General features: G+C 42.4%; 1 pseudogene; it reads left to right on the top strand.

The window, feature by feature from the left end:
• The first annotated feature begins 216 nt into the window (after positions 1-216).
• Positions 217-9,487, top strand: LOC102233068 (annotated as a pseudogene).
• Positions 9,488-9,830: the final 343 nt, after the last annotated feature.

The raw sequence follows: 9,830 nt of genomic DNA, 5'->3' as shown, positions 1-9,830 counted from the left end.
TGCCTATAATGTTTTGGGGGGTTTAATTAAACCAACCACATCTTTCTTGGTAGAACATAAAGACGAGTTTCTCATCACGTTAAATGTTTACGATGAATAAGTGCAACAGATTGTGAATTGTCATCCAGACTTGAGGATAACAGGAGGAAGCAAAAGAAATCCTCTTCATTATTTTGTCGTCTCTGGTTCTGTTCTGTGTTCGGCCTCTGAATGATGACATGGAGCTGATCAATGCTGCCGATCGGTTCCCGGGGCCCCGATTGGCTCAGTGGAGCTGAAGGACGTCGTGTCCTCTCTGTAAGCGCTGGAGCTGAAGCTCTGACTGCCGGCTGGAGTCTGAATGAAGAGCAGCAACTGTGCAGCAGAGAGGAGCTTTTGCTTTCAGATTGCAGGTCCAACAGGTGAGCGGCTGCAACGGAGGAGGAGATGCTCTGCATGCACCGGTGACGAAGGAAGGGACTTTATAATCCAGCTGTCACTACGGGACCGATTAATGCTTTTAATGGCTTTAGTAATGGGAAGAGTTGTGATTGTTAGACAACCCAGCTGATGTTGCTGGGAGACTCTTTGCTTAGTTGGGTTTGCAGCTTCTCAGCGTCATATTTAAGCTAAAAACAGGAAGCTGTCGGGTTAAAGCTGTGTGACTGACCGTCTCTGTGGTGTATGTGGGTCACAGACCCTCCCTATTGCTCATCGATTAGTGATTTGGTGATTGCTCAGGAAGGCAAGTCGATTTCTCTACTGCCCTCCAGCTACAAATCTTCATACATTTGAATCTCTGAACTCTTTTACCAGAAAATCATAATGGATTCCCAGTTTAAAATGTCCAAAACTTTGGCAGTGGACTAGTTTTTTTGTGTGCCAGTATTCATTTAAAACATTCATTGGATGGAAATGTGAGTGGATTAACTTTCCATAAAACATTCAGTGACTTTTTGCGTTATGTAACTGCAGCTGGGACTCAATTATTTCTGTCACCAACGTTGCCCGAATGGGTGGAAATCGGTGTTTAAAGACTGAATGGTTCGCTGTGCAGAAATTTTAAAAAAACATACACAGCCGACCTCAAAATGCCTGCATTGATTCAGTAAAGCAAACAGTGGATCCATGTAAGCTTCAGCCGTACCATCTGTCTGTTATAGGGTTAGGATTAACCCTAACAGTTCCAGTTTTTCATTTCTATAACCTGTTATTTCATTACTGTCTTCTTCCATCTTCCTCGATCCTTCCACCTCACTGCTCATATCTCTTGAACCGTGTGCGCCTAATTTTCCCTCTTTGGACCCTCCTTTCCAATATCCATCCTGGATATCTTCTCCACCTGTTCCCTCTGTTGTGACTGGAGATTGCAGAGTGCAGTGTAGCTCCCATTGCGATGGAGGACAGTGACCACGAGCCCTCCTCTTCGTCAGACGAGCAGGACTCCTGCCCGTCATCGCCCAATCAGATCAGGCACCACAATGCTGCACAGGTACAGCAGGGAAGCTTTCTGAGGGTCACGCTTTAGAGTAGCCTAGTCAAAGTCTGCGCTTAAATCGGATTTATAGTGTATGGTATGACCTTCACCAGGCCATTCACATTCATATTTATCTAAAACAGATTTGCATAGAAAAAAAAACATGTTTTCCTCCACAGTGATGTTAAAAACTCATTGGCAGTTATTACAGTCAGAGATTAGTACGGACAAGGATAGACTTGAGGAGTCCATATAACCTTCAAATGAACAGTAATATTTTACTCAATTTAGTTTTATAACTGATAGTTGGAAATTAAATGAAGGTAATGTGCAAGGAGTTATGATCCACCGAGAGAAATTAGTCCTGCTGATTTTCAGCCAAACTTTCAGTCTTGTGATAAAAGAGCAGATAAACGTGTCCCAACATTTGGCTTGTTGCTCTTGTAGTTAAAGGTTAATTTTCATGTTTGTACCAGTGAAGGCTTTTCTTGCCAAAACCTAGACAACCAGAAATATCTTCTTAAATAACCAGTTTGGCATTAAATGTTGGTTTTAATTTCTCTTCAGATCTCTTTGTTTTTGCCGTCTTTGTGGAACAACATAAACATAAAAATTACTCCATCTCTAAAACCATGTGCCTTCTTGGATCTCTGCACCTTTCCCTCTACTTTTGGCACCATTTCCTCCCGGTACCTCTTTTTTTCCCCCCCATTTGTTTCTCTCTTCCTCACCCATCCACTCCGGCCTCGGTGTGTCTCCAGCATTTGAGCCATTCAGACGACTCCGAAGTGGAGAACATAATGCACGACCCTCCGCATCACAGAGGGAACGGCCAAAACCACGAAGCTCACGATGCAGACGGCCAAGACCGGCCTGTCACCCCGTCTCGTTTGCAGCCCCCCGCGGCGGGTCGAGCCCAGTCAGATTCAGGTTCAGATACCAGCTTGTCGCAGAGCAGAAGTGTGGAGTTTGACTTGCCGTCTCCCATCAGCCCCAACAGGCCGAGGAGCCCCTGGGCTCTGTTTGATCCATACAGCACTAATGAGGTACATACGAGCAGACTGAGTAAATGACGGAGGACAACTAACCCGTACGGCTAGCTGTGCTGTAAAGGCTGCAGGCTTTGACGTGTTGATGCAGACAGTTGTTTTAAAATCAGTCTGCCACTGTATCTGAAGAACAAGCTGGTTGTTGTACCCTGAAGTCACACGTTAATCTAAATTTAACTGAATTAGTTTACATATGGTGTTTATAAAAATCATCTAGTGCTGTTGGCATGTACAAAGACATCTTCAGTCGTATTGATTATTGCAACAGCGTCTTCACAGGTCTGTCCAACAAATCAATCAAACAGCTGCAGCTGATCCAGAATGCTGCTGCTGGCGTTCTCACTAAAACCAGGAAGATAGAGCACATAACACCAGTTTTAAAGTCCCTACACTGGCTCCCTGTAGCTCAAAGAATAAACTTTAAAATACTGTTGTTAGTTTATAAATCACTGAACGGCTTAGCAACACAATACATTAAAGATCTGCTGTTGTTGTATCAACCTTCCAGACCTCTCAGGTCTTCCGGTTCTGGTTCTGCTCTGCATCCCCAGAACCAGAACCAAATGAGGAGAAGCAGCTTTCAGCATCTATGCACCACAAATTTGGAACAAACTTCCAGAAAACTGTAAAACAGCTGAAACACTGACTTCTTTTAAATCTCAACTAAAAACCCACCTGTTTAGAATTGTATTTGAAATGTAATCAATTACAAATTTATTGATGGAACTTGACTTAATGCTTTGTTTTGATTATTGATTCTATGTTGCATTGTGTTTCTGTGTTTGTAATGATGTAAAGCACTTTGAAATGCCTTGCTGCTGAAATGTGCTGTACAAATAAAATTTGATTGATTTGATTGATACAAAGACTATAATAGTTGGACAAATAAAGTACATTTCAGTATATCTGATGCTGTGTTCACGTACGACATTAGTTGTGTCCCAACACTCAGCCCTGAGGAACCCCAGGAGTCATGATTCAAAATCAACAACCTGCCATGTGTTTCTTGAACAACTTTTTATCCTTTCAGCCTCTCTCCTCCAAACAACATTTTATTTTCTGAATTATTAAGAAGAACATAGCAAAAGATTGCTTTTTTTCTTTAGCTCATCGTACTGTCACAGCTGTTGGACTTTTTGATCTTAAACAATCATGCCTCTTAATGTTTTTAATATTTTTCTAGACCAATAATAAACTGCTTTTGCAGTTTTCTCTCAGTTTTGAGGTTTTTACACAATCCTGATTGAGTTTTCCGTCTGTGTTTACTTTTAGGACCCAGACAAGGAATATGTGGGCTTTGCAACATTGCCAAACCAGGTGCACCGCAAATCTGTGAAGAAAGGGTTTGACTTCACCCTCATGGTGGCTGGTAAATCCTGTATTTACACTCTTCTAGACATTCGATCCTAAGCCCACCTTTGACTGTGAAGCGCCTGCTAATCACAGCGTTTCGAGCCTCGCTGATTTGGTCTCTGTTGTTCTTTGTTTGAAGGCGAGTCTGGCCTGGGAAAGTCCACCCTGGTCAACAGCCTGTTTCTCACAGATTTGTACAAAGATAGGAAGCTGCTTAATGCTGAAGGTGAGTGAGCTGCAGCTTTGACCTCTGCGACATTTGTTGTGTTACGGCTGATATTTGAACTCTTTCCTCAGAGAGAATCACACAGACGGTCGAAATCACCAAACACACTGTGGACATAGAGGAGAAAGGTGTGAAACTGAAGCTCACCATCGTGGACACCCCTGGATTTGGTGACGCTGTCAACAACACTGAATGGTACATTTAGACTCTGTTTGGTAAGTAAAGGGATTAAAATCTCTTGTGCGCTCACTGGTCATCTCTTTGGGTTGCAGCTGGAAGTCGGTGGCCGACTACATCGACCAGCAGTTCGAGCAGTACTTCAGAGACGAGAGCGGCCTCAACCGCAAGAACATCCAGGACAACCGCGTTCACTGCTGCCTTTACTTCATTTCACCCTTCGGCCATGGGTATGAGGACGCTGCTGGTCCCTGTAGTTGGCCTGCTTAATGTTTGTTTTTTCTTTTCCTAGGGAACACTAACATTCTCCTAATGCAGTTCAACATGTTTATGTGACAGGCAGAAACCAAACCAGGCTTGTTTACATTAAAAATTAAATCTAGAGTTCTTCAGGGTTCCTCCATAGTTCTGAAAAGTGTTGGACTCAGTATAAGCATTTTGAAATTCTATTAATGCTGGCTTTTAATTGGTAGCTGACACGATGGTTTTATCCACCCATCTGTTGACCCATTGGTTCCTTCGATCATCAGCATCCGTTTGTCCATCCAGACCGATAACCTGTGGAAAAAATCAAGCTCTTCCTCTTTCTCCCAGAGCTCCCAATGCTAACTACCATTCAGTCAAAAACAACCAATCAGAGCCAGGAGGAGGGCCTTAGCACTGTCAATCACCCCCTACCTCACTCTCTATGCTACAGTTAACCACAAAGGAGCCTTGCTCAGGGTAGTTACCATGGCCACCGATGACGCTGGATGAACAGTTTTCCTGTAATGACGCATTGAGCAGCGCGTACACGAGGGTCATTGACAGCTCTAAGACCTTCCTCCTGGCTCTGAATGGTTGGGTTTTTTTCGAAACAGGTTTTTTTGGCTCTAGTGACCTTTATTTGAAAGTGCTATTGCAGTAAAGTAGGGTAATGAGAGCGAGAGACATGCAGCAGGTTGGGGCTCGAACCTGCGATGGCCTCGTCGAGGCCCAAGGCTTCCTTATGTGGGTTGTGCTTAACCCCTGCGCCACCACAGCGCCCCCTCTGATTGGTTGTTTTTGACCAGAAGCAGTGCATTTCTTCAGAGGGGAATAGTGACACTGAACCAGATGATGCAGCCTCTCAGACGCCTTCAGGAGACGTCAGATCCTGTGTGGTGCTTTCACATCGATGAGCTGCTTCTGCTGATTCGGTGCTTTGAATCATATTTGTTGGCTCTCACTGTTCCACTTCGCTGTGCTTCTCATTGATCAGACCTCTAATAAAACAATCCCTTGGGGCTTTACAGAGTAAAAGGTGTGGAGAAAGGGCTCCCTCTGCTGGTCAGTGACAGCAATTACTTATCAGATGCCACTCCACCTGCCTGCTTAATGCAGTTAATGTCTATTCATACTAAACAATGTGTTTATCAGACTTATAAAATATAAATGTATACACTTCGGTGCACTTTTAGAGGGAACTGCTTTTCCACCAGAATAGATTGACGTTACAGGCATCGTCTATAGCAGGAAATCATCCTGAAGTTGTTTCATAAAACGTACGATTTGGTGTGTTTTCTGCTCCTTCCAGCCTTCGGCCCCTGGATGTCGAATTCATGAAGGCTCTGCATGAGAAGGTCAACATCGTACCCATTCTGGCCAAAGCCGATACGCTCACCCCGAGCGAGGTCAAGAAAAAGAAAATCAAGGCAAGACCATCATCAGTAGATCTGAATACCGATGGTGAAATTATGAGAAGTCATCCTGGTGTTTTTATCTAAACACCAGATGCCTAAATCCTTACATGTTGTCCCCGTAGATCAGAGAGGAGATCGAGCAGTATGGCATCAAGATCTATCAGTTCCCGGACTGCGACTCCGATGAAGATGAAGAGTTTAAGCAACAAGACCTTGAGCTGAAGGTGAGAGCCAAACCTGGGAGCAAAAAACTTGCCGAGTTATAAACAATCTGCACTCTAACTGTGAGTATTTTTTATTTTTTTAAGGAGAGCATCCCTTTTGCAGTAATTGGCAGCAACACAGTGGTGGAGGCCAAAGGGAAGAGAGTGAGGGGCCGCCTCTACCCCTGGGGCATCGTAGAAGGTAATTCACAAACTAAAGTGATTTCTAGTGACAAACATGTGACTTATAGAGAAGTTGAGCTCGATGGTTCCTGTGTTTCAGTGGAAAACGCCGCCCACTGTGACTTCATCAAGCTGAGGAACATGCTGGTCCGCACACACATGCAGGACCTGAAGGACGTGACCCGGGAGACTCACTACGAGAACTACAGAGCTCAGTGCATCCAGAGCATGACCCGCATGGTGGTCAAGGAACGCAACCGCAAGTACGCTCACTGAGCACTGTCAGCGACGACGCTGCAGGGCGTGGCGAATAAAAACCAACACACGTCTCTCTCTCTGCAGTAAGCTGACCAGGGAGAGCGGCACAGACTTCCCCATCCCCACCGGCCCCGGAGCGTCGGAGAGCGAGAAGGAAAAGCTCATCCGAGAGAAAGACGAGGAGGTACGGACCGCCGGCCGCGAGCCGGAGTCGCATCCCGACCCAGAGCACGAGTCTCAGCATGGCTCTGAGCACCATGAGTCCCCAGACCTCCAGGCCAGCAGAGGAACAAGCTCAGATCTGAAAGCTGACCAAGCCCTCTGATGACCACTAGCTCACATAACGTCTTTATCTTCTGAGCCAAGACTGAAGGAGATTTTTATGCAGATATTTCAGGAGGAAAATAGTCACAAAATGGCCGTTGAGTTACACACAGAGGAACTAAAAAGCTCAGAACTATTTAATCATCAGAATAAAATGTTCAGGAAAATAATACATGTTACACCATGAATACCCTATATATGTTGATTTTTGGATGGATTCATGTTTCAGGATGGTTCTGGCCACAAGTTTACATACACTCATCACCAAGAAATTAATCTGGGGTTTTTATTTAAATCATTACTTTTACATGGTGGATTTATAATGAAATGAAGAATAAGAAACCATTTGAAATTACACACACAAGCTCAAATTTATACTTACACCTCCACTAGCATTTGATTAGATGTTTCCTCGCAGGTTGCGGGGAAATTGAACAGTTTTTGTTGCCGTCGTCGAGCTTCTAGTATCACTGCCTGGGTCTGTTTGTTTGTTTTTTATTTTTATTCTAGCATTAAAAAGAAAAGGTCAAATGAATAATAATAAATCCTGATGTTGAGGGTACAAACCTCACGACAATCCAGATCAATCTCAGTTTATTATTAGTCAAGTCTGGATTATTTATTGAGTAAAACTGATAAATTCACTTTTAAGAGTGAAGTAAAGTTACAATACAATAGCAAACAATATTTCTTAATAAATGTATCTGTTATTAAAGATGTCTTCAATACAATGTTCCTAACATTTCAGTTCCTGAAAACCAAATATTTTATGTTTGACCTTCATGCGGTGGTGAATATTACAGCAGATAATGTGTCAATAATAATGTTTCCTTATCCCTCTCCTTCCTCCGTTTAACCCTGAGAAATCTATTTATCCATGGAAATAAAGACACATTTTTTCCTCATTTCTTTTTTATTTCCTTATGAAAGGCATGTTTTATAAGAACATAACTGCAGACTCGCTGCAGCTCACATTAATATCATCGTCACATCAACACTCCTGTTGGGAAACCAGGCGGAGGCGCCGCCGCCTCCTCTCATCCCGTCCCAGATCACGTGATCCCCGCCGATCACGTGATCTTCGCGGTGTTATCGATTACTTGTGTGTTCAGTCATGCAGATGAAGCTGACATGCTCCTCCTCCTCCTCCTCTCTCCTCACAGCTGCGGCGGATGCAGGAGATGCTGCAGCGGTACCAGGATCACTTGATCACCCAGAAGGACGGATGTTAACGAAAGACTCGGCATGTTTAAAAAAAAACAACAACAAAAAACAGAGAGAGCGAGTAAACACCCAGACGTCCTTCATCCCTCACCTTGAACACTGAGATCCTGGGTGTGTGTGTGTGTGTGTGTCTCCTCTCAGCTCATCAAGCATGCGACTCACCAGCCAGGTGAGGAGACGGTAAGACCTCAGAGACTTTCTGCTGAATCTAACAAGCACCTGGTTACATATCAGAACTTTAATTCAGATCACAAAGGTTAATGAGGTTCACATCAAAGTGGACACATCACTTTCCTCATGTTGTTGTTTTCTCTGTACATCGTCCTGCATGTTCTTTTTACTTTTTATACGTCTTCCATATTTCTGTTTAATCACACCCAGCCACACTCCTTCACTTTATATGGGTAATATTGATTTAGTCTCCTCTGCCACTCATGTTGTCATTGGTTCATTTTTTTAATGTATATTTGTTGTTTGAGAGTCTACATATTTTATATTATTCTCACCTCCAACGCCTCGCTTCGTGACTTTACTGATGGTTTTTTTGCGTATTGGTGGCTTCACACATTTACTTCCTGACATGAAATGTCAGCAAATGGCTTCCACAGTTATTAGCAGTTCTGGTAAAGATGAGTAAAAACATCATTTGAATTGATTTATTGATAGCTGTTCAAATCAAAGGTATGTGGAAACTTGATGTTAGACCCAGGGAATTTATTAAAATAATAATGTAGTTTGGATTTTTCTGTTTTTTGTTCTGAGTCGTATTGGGCCAGTAGGATAAGAGGTGTTTTTATTTTAAGGCTTTTTACGCACCTGCAGCAGGGCTGCTGATGAACGTGGAGGACGCTGTGAATCACTGATTTACTTTGCAGTTTATCTGAAGTTGTTTTGCGTCGGCCCAGGATTTAGAGCATGAGGTGTGATGGCTGCAGTGGACGGTGTATTTATTTCTGCATGCAGATGAGCTCAGACTGCAGGTTTGCTTAATGAATTTTGGTTTATTTTTTGGGGAAAAAACGTCGGGAACAATGTGGGTTTTTTTATGGTTTCATTGGGTTTAGTGATGTTTTCTTCCTTTAAGGTAACTCTTCAGTTGGGGGACTGTAAATGTTAACACTAGTCCTTAATTATTAAATTTGAATTTATCTTACAAAGCCTCATTTTAGGTTTAAACGTTTTGACATTCCTCTTGCTTTTGTCAGTAATGTTATATTTCTGTTCTTTTAATTTGTTTCATATTAAACCTCTGTTATTTTATGTTTTTTGGAATATATTTATGTATTAAATTTATACGTTAGATTTGGAGGGAAACATGAATTATAATGTAATAACTTTACAGTTATATTGTAATAAAATATTTTGAAACGCTGTGTTAAAATTCTTATTTCTGTGCTGTAAAAATACTTTTTAAAAAAAATCAAAATACTTTTATTTTGGTATCCGAGATCAACAATTGTAAGGAAAAATAAATAAAAATCAGCTGCCATAGTTTTGGTTGTACACAGACGAAGAAGCTGTTTGAAAAACAGAAATCTGTTCCAGTTCATCATGACTTCAGACAAGACTCCTGTAAGTGGCGTCTTTTTTATTACTTAAATTTAATGCTAATGAAACTGATCTATACAAACATGCTCATGATTCGCTTTTCTGAAATGATTGTTTCCAATTTGGTGTCACCTTGAGAATTTAATGATGAAAGGCTGTATTTCTAGG

Source organism: Xiphophorus maculatus, chromosome 18 (genome assembly GCF_002775205.1).
Source record: "Xiphophorus maculatus strain JP 163 A chromosome 18, X_maculatus-5.0-male, whole genome shotgun sequence".
Lineage (NCBI taxonomy): Eukaryota > Metazoa > Chordata > Actinopteri > Cyprinodontiformes > Poeciliidae > Xiphophorus > Xiphophorus maculatus.
Note: the sequence above shows the minus strand (reverse complement) of the source record. Positions and strands in the feature narration are given on the sequence as shown.